Genomic DNA, 7,855 nt, shown 5'->3' with positions numbered 1-7,855 from the left:
GGCCCGGCTCCCGGCCCTCAACCCGGCTCCGCGGTCTGGCTGCGGGGCCCCTCCGCCGCCCTGGCTTCCTTCCGGGCCCGGGGTTGGGGGCGGGGGACGACTCTGAGGGCTACCGCTCTAGTCCTTGGCTCCTGAAGACTCCAGGCTGCTTCCATGGCCCTGGATTTTTGCTGCCCCGGGACTCGCCTCATTCAGGTGGCTCAGCGGGTATCAAATCCTCCTTTTGCCACTGTTTCTAGGGCTCTCACTGGGCGAGCCACACACTCTCACCTATGTCATCGCTGATCTACTTATCTCAAGTACTAGGCGGAGGAGAAAGAGGCTCAGAGAAGTGAGGTGACTTGCTCAAGGTCACACAGATGGAAAGTGACAGTGTTAAGATTCGAACCCAGGACTCACAACAGAGTCGTGAATGTTTTCTTCTGTTGCACGTCGCTGCGTCCTAGAGCCACAGGAACTGGAGAAGAAGCAAGACACTACCCCCCCCCACTCCCTAAGCTGGAGAAGAGGACCGGGCTGATTCAGGTTTCCCCAAAAATCTTCATCAACGAGGAGGGGCCTCCCGCAATAAGATTGGTTGAGAGAGAGAAAGAGAGGGAGAAATTTAAGATTCTTCCTCCTCCTCTTCTTTTAGTACCATCTGCATTGAGATTTAATAGATGTGAATCACACGCTGTACAACTCATCCCTCAAAGTATTCAACTCAATCATATTCAGTAAAACCATGGAGTTGTGCAACCAGCACTCAATTAATTTTAGGACATTTTCATCACTTCTTAAAGAGACCTGTGGGCTTTAGCCATCAACCCCACCCTCTCCCCCACACCCTCCCTCCCCAGCTCTGGACAACCACAAATCAGTCTACTTTCTGTCTCTATCGATTTGCCTATCCTGGACATGTCATTCCAATGGAATCATATTTCCATTTCACTTAGCATAATGTTTTCAAGGTTCACCCATGCTGTTGTATGTACCAGTACGTTGTTCCTTTTTACGGTGGAATTATATTCTACCGGACGGATAAACCACATTCTGTTTCTACATTCAGCAGTTGATGGACATTTGGGTCGTTTCCACCTTTGTCTGCTATTATGACTATAATGAAAGCAAAACCCCCAGCCTACTTTACTCTAAAATCTAAAGCTTTGGAGGACTGAGGACTCTTCTCTTTCCTTCCTTGATAATTAACCCTATCCTTCCCGGAAGGCTGGCTTAAAGTGCCCTGTGCTCTGCTGTTGCTGTCTCGAAATTCTTGAGAAATTTTGAACAAGAAGCACTACATTTTCATTTTGCACAGGTCCCCACAAATTACGGAGCTGGTCTTGCTTTTGGGCAGTCTGAACAGAGCCCTGGAAATACTATCTTCATGTTCCCCTGTTATCTGTCTGGCTTTTGCCCTCTGCTGGATCAGCCTCTGCTAGCTAGCTAGGACAGGCAGGAAGTCCCCTGAAGTGCTTTAAGGGCTGTCTATTGAAAGTTGCTTGGCCATGGGAAGGGCCTGGGGCCCACAGAAGGGGAAGCAGGGAACAGATTTACCTGGCTGGTGAATATTGTGTATGTATATGTATGAGTGTCTGTCTTCATGGGGGGGGGAGAGCAGTGAGGAGAAAAGCTGAAAGAGTGGGCCAGAATAACCCCCCAGCCTCCAAGTGACTCCACAGCCCAGTCACTATTGGATGCCGGGCATGATTTCCTGTATTTCTTCACCCACACTGACTGGGTGCCCACCATGCACCAGAAGCTGGGATTGCACAGCCCGAGTCACACAGACCCTGAAGGAGGCCGACTTGTACCAGAAAGAGTACTGGACTATGCGCCAGTACTGGGTTCTGGTTTTGCCTCTCTCACTGATCGGCGGACCCTGAGCACATCCTTTCCCCCTCTCTGATCCCTCATTTCATGTTTTTCTTTTTGGCACTATTGGGTGTGCCTAAGGTCCCTCCCCAGCTGTGCTATTCTGGGAAGGATCCCAGGTTGCTAAGTGGACTCCCCTGAGCAGTGGGTCCAGTGAAGAGGCATGTTGGTGGTCGTCTACCCTACAAAGTGAAACTGGTCAAGATGGGAAATAAGGTCTCTGCTAGTTGTGATATTACACTATTTGGGGGAGTGTAGTACACATTTAAAATAAAGTGAAAGTGGTGTTAGAGGGAAATGGATTATTCTTACACCAAATACATTCAATTGCAGATAGGTTAAAACTTTAAACCTAAGAATCAAAACACAAAAGTACTATAGATGATTAAGATAATAATTTTGGAGTGTTGGTATATTAGGGAGGGTGGATGAGGAGAACTAAAACCTAGAAACCATAAAAGACAAATTACATAAACCTGATGGCATAAAAAGAAACTGTGCACAGCAAAAACAAACAACAAAACACATAAATAGAATCAAAGAAAGAAAAATATACAGGTTAACTGCTAGAAATAATGACAACAAAAATTAATTTCCACAATATGGAAAGAGTTCCCATAAATCAATAAGAAAATGACTCAAGACAATTGAAAAATTGGCCATGAGTAGCAGAAGCTTGTTGATAAAGTGAGAATAAGAAAGAAAGGATGAAAGGAAGGAAGGAAAGCAAACTAAAACACAAAGAGGCAAATGTTTTCACTTAGCAGATTGGCAAGGATCAAAATGTTGGATAAATACACCGCTTGGTCACTTTTACGTTGTTGATTGGAAATGCAAATTGCTGGATCTCTTTGGAACGGCTTGGTACTATCAAAATGAAAAATGCATCAGCCCTTTGAACTAGTATTTCCACTTCTAGGACTCTGTTCTGCGGGTAATGCATACAAGAAGTGTATATTTTTTTAAAGGTTTATTTATCCATTTATTTTAGAGAATGAGCGAAAGAGAGTGTAATGGAGAGGGAGGCAGATGGAGAGGAAGAGAGAGAATCCTCAAGCAGACTCCCCGCTGATTGGGGAAGCCCATGTGGGCCTCAATCCCAGGCCCCTGGGATCATGACCTGAGCCAAAATCAAGAGTCAGATGCTTAACGGACTGAGCCACCTGGGAGCCCCATGAAAAGTATTTTTGTTGCAGTTTTAATTTTTTAAGAATTTAAAAAATTATTTAAAAAGAATTTTAAAAAACCCAATATATCTATCTCAGGGGAATAGTTAAAAACAGGTTATATTCGCCAGTAGAACAGAATACTAGCAGCCACAAGAAATAATTACATTTATATGTATTCTTTTTTTAAAAAAGATATTATTTACTTATTTATTTTAGAGAGAGAAAAAGAGAGAGAGAGAGAGAGTGCGGAGAGGAGAGGGAGAGGGAGGGGGAAAGACTCTCAAGCAGACTCTGCCCTGAGCATGAAAACCCCCCACACCCGTGGGGCTTGATCTCACCACCCTGAGATTGAGCTGAAATCAAGAGTCCAAGGCTTAGCCAACTGAGCTACGCAGGCGTCCCTAGTTACATTTGTATCTCTTCTTATGGATACATTTTGAGTACGTTAAATATCAAACAGGGTTGCAGAATTTGTATTTTATATATGGGCATATGTACAAATATAGTTATATGGATTTTTTGGGGGGAAGGAGAAACGAATGGTAATGAAAGCTTCTGGGGAAGAGAACTGGGGGAGTGGGGTCAGGAATAAATGACATTTTCCACAATACATCTTTAAAGACAATTTCCTTCTTTTGTTTTTATTTACTGTAAGCTTGTATTGCCTTGAAGAGATTTTAAACACCACAGTCAAGATAAGCCCCAAAGGTAACGAACAAAGTGGTGCCTTTATAGACGAGAAGAGATTCAGGGTTGTGGACAGATCTAGGCCAGTATCTCCTGTGGCACATGTTTAAAATGCACATTTCTGAGCCTCACTCCTCAACTTGGAGTTTACTAATCAAAGGTGTGTACAGTTTGAGATGGCAGCCCAAGTGACAGTCCAGTGAAATCTCACCACACATGAAGGGACTGGAACTAATCCACCAGCGGTAAGAAATCTGAGTGGGGTGGTCAGCGGAGCCCCAGAGAGAGGGGGGAGTGGGACTTTGTCCCACACTATGGGGGGACAGAACCTCAAAGGTCCTGACAGCCACTCAGCGAATTTGCCCTCTTGATTTTCCCCCTAACCTGTCCCAGCAGCAGACCCACGTCTTGGGGTCACTGGGAATGCAGCCCCCTCCCATTTTACCCTGCACACTGGCTGGCTGGTTGAAGGTCCTATGGTTCTGTGGCTGAGTGGGGTGGCAGATGAGGTTGGCTGGTGGTCTTAGTAACCTCACCCAGGCCCTGTCCTGAGGCCAGCAGAAAAGTCTGGCAGCTGCTAGTTTTCCTGGCCCCTGGTCTCTGGCCCACTGTCTGTCTGTCTCTTGAAGGCCAGTCTGGAAAAACTTTTCTGAAATAGCTTTGAATCTGAACCAGATCTGGAATCTGTCCTAACAAAGCCAAGTGACCCTTCCCTATCTTCTAGGGCATTAAATGGAGATATTTCATACCTAGTCCCCCCAGAGGTGGGACCCTTGCAGTTACTGCCTGCCCGATGGGGAGCTGGGCCAGATGGAGCCCTGAAGCTGTGGATTTGGTGGCTCATAGTGGCCAGGCCTCGGACCTCGCAGGCCACTAAGGACCCTACCTGCACGCTTAGCCGTTGGAGCCTCCGCTTCCACCCTGGGTAGGACTTGAGCCTTCCTGTGGCAGCTCGGCGGGCCTCCACGTCTTTGCTTTAAGCGGGATAGCGCGCTGCCCGCGGGAGCGGAGCCACTTCGTCCAGGACAACTCCCTCCTGCTCCTGTGACTTTCTATGGTGTGCTTCTGTGGCTCTCCTGCCCTGAGAGTCCTCAAGGAGATGACAGCCACTCACACCACTCATAAGCGCCGGAAAAGTTCTGGGTGTTCGTTTTTCGTTGGTGTATTAAACATATGACCAACAACCAAGGAAGGCAAATCTGAACATTAAAGATAATCGCCCCTTCCAAAATATCTTCTGGTCTTGGACAGAGCATGCTTTTTCTTATCCCTACAGTGGGTGTACAAACACCTCTGTTTTTGCTTTTGTTGGTTTCTTTAACAATTGTTTTATATTCACATCACTGGATATCCTAATTACATATTTTTCAATAAGTATTACACGGTAAAAACCAAGACAAAAACCAAAACAAACAGCTAAAAAAGGGTACAGTGTAAAGTGTCCCATGCCTCTCTCCCAGCTACCCAGTTTCCTTCCCTAAAGGCAAAGTTGTTAGTAGGTTTATTTTTAAAATCAACTTTATTAAGGCGGACCGTACCTACAACAAAATGAACCCAGCTTAAGTGGACATACAGTTCGATGAGTCTTGACACATTGACAAGCCCCTGTAAGAACCGCCACAATCAAGATACGAAAACATTGGCATCGCCCCAGAAGGTCTCCTCCCGCCTCTTCTCAGTTAATTTCCATCCCCACTCAGGAGGTCACCAGTTTTTAAAAAGTGTATCTTTCTAGAGACATTTCCTGCGGATTTCAGTATTATCATACATTGGTGTTTTTTCTTTTCTAAGAGCATCTACATTTTTCTAAGAGCAACTCCTTTGTATTTTTGCCGTGGACAGTTTTCTTGTTAGTGTCTTTGTGTAAATCACTTTCTCACGCGTTGGCGGGGGGAGTATGTTTCTAAAACCGAATTTATCTTGCATCCGTAGATATGACCCGCTTTAAAACTCGTGTTAGGAATCGTCAGATCGGAGGGAGTCGTTTTCAAACTTCCGTTGTCGTTTTCTGTTAATTTGGTGCTTTCTTCTTGGTGTTCCTGCTGCTCCCCCCACCCCCACCCCCCACGCCCCACCGCTGCAAACCGCTGTAGAGAAAAGAGCGCGCAGAGGCTGAGAGAGCCCGGAGGCTCGGAGGCTCGAATCCGTCCCTCAGGGTCCAGTCACTGAAGGTCACAGCTGGAAAAATCAGATGACGTTTGAGTCAGATGGACGAAGATTCGAAACACCACGAAAAGGAAGACGGATTTTCTAGGGACGATCCACACCCGCCTGGCGTGGGTGCAGCTTGGGGAGCCGCCCTGGAAGAACCCCGGCCGTGGGCGCGCAAGGCTGGGAGAAGCCGAGCTGGGCCAACGGCCGGCCACCCGTTTTTGTCCAAAGCGCGGGGGGCTAGCGAGGCCTAGGGCAGCGCGGCTTCCCGGAGGGAGAAGAGTCGCGCCCTGATCTGGGCGGCCTCCCGGGCTCTGGTGGACGCTCGGGCCGCCGCGCCCGGAGCTCCCACCCTGGGTTGCTGCGGCCTGGTTTGTGTTGAATTTCAGCTGGAAATTAAGCGATCGATCGAACCTTCCTACGGCCGCCCCCCTTCCTTCCCCGGCATCTTCCTTTCTCGTCTTGTCTTCCAACGTGTCCCGCGGAACGCTGCGAAGTTTTCACGGTCCGGCGGAGCACAATGCAAACGCGTAGATGGCAAACTGCTGCATAGGAAAAACCTTTCGATTCCGTGCATTCGGCTCAATCAGTATTTATTGAGAGCCTCCCCAGGGTATGGCTCAGGGAACCCAGAGGCCAAAAGCTGCGGGATTCCGGAGCAAATTCAGTGCCATCAGGGATATCGCCGAGGACATTCTACGGCCCCAGCAAATTGGCGAAATGCGGGAATTCAGACACAAAATGCGTGCACTCTAAAGGGTTGTGTTAATACACCCCCATATTTTAAGCGAACACAGGACAATTGTAGACCTTCAAGCCCTTAAAAGGAGGACAACGGAGCATTTACGTTGTAGACATGTGTGTGGAATACGTTCCCAGCGACCAGTAACCCGCTTGAACGTGCTTACTGGTGCGCTTTAAATATGCTGAAACGACATGGATACACACTCTCGTACTTCAAGGGCACACTTTCTTTGTGTGTGTTTTAAGTGCACACGCTCAAAAAGTTTCAAAGGGTACAGAGGATGAGCCTTTGAAATGCCCCTTCGTCCCCTCTCTGCTCCCGCTGCCCTCCAGAGCAGTTCTTGGCACGCAGGCATTTGTGCACTCCGCGGTGTAAATGTGTCTCTGCTCTCCCTGCACCCTAATTGGACGCCGCTTGTGCAGATCCTCCGTTGTGTGGAAGGCTGTGGCCTTGTATCTCTGGGTAGGGAACATCTTTTGTCTCTCGGCAAGAAGCTTTCCTCTGGGAAAGATAAAGTAATCGATAGGGTCTTTTAAATAGCTCCGCGTTTCCTGTCGGGAGAGGAGTATCAGCGCGCGCACCAAATCTGCTCTGGTATGTCACCTTATCTCCCGTCCCCGCTGTTGTCCCCAAACGCCGCCTGTCAAGGGAGACGCCACCCGCATTAGGACCCAGACTGGGGCCCTTCCGCTCGGGGTCACACGCAGCGCCCTTGGCCAGGCCCCGCCGCCCCTTGGGGGTCTGGGACGGAGAGGAGGGAGCCCGCGTGAAGGTGTGGGGGCCCTAGACTCCCAACCCCGCCCTAGAGGAAACTAACAAGCTGAAATCCACGGGTCTAGGGGAAGCCTTGGGAGGCAAGCCTCGCCTCGCCAGGAGAGGGGACTTCTTTTTTTTCCCCCCTAACCGGGAAAGAGTTGATCTGCGCTATAGGTTAGTGACAGCAGCGCTTTGGCGACTACGGGCAACCTTGCTTGACCGCGTCTGGAGGGAAATCAGGTTTAGTGGTCTCCAGGAGACTCGTGTCGGGTCGAGGGGCGCACTCTGGAGCCCTAGGGGTCAGCGAGACCACCGAATCTGGCCACTGTCCGAGCCCCCGCAGGCTTCACCTCCTCAGCCAGCCAGTTGGAGTCGGAGCTGATTCTAGCCGGGCCCGGGGCAGGGTGCAGCCTGGGTTGTCGACCTCAGTGACCTTCCCCGGTGGATTCTTCCGCGCGGATCTTCTGCAAGCCGAGCCGTGCACCGAAGTGTT

Source organism: Ursus maritimus, unplaced genomic scaffold, assembly GCF_017311325.1.
Source record: "Ursus maritimus isolate PB19 unplaced genomic scaffold, ASM1731132v1 scaffold_15, whole genome shotgun sequence".
NCBI classification, from domain to species: Eukaryota; Metazoa; Chordata; class Mammalia; order Carnivora; family Ursidae; genus Ursus; species Ursus maritimus.
Note: the sequence above shows the minus strand (reverse complement) of the source record.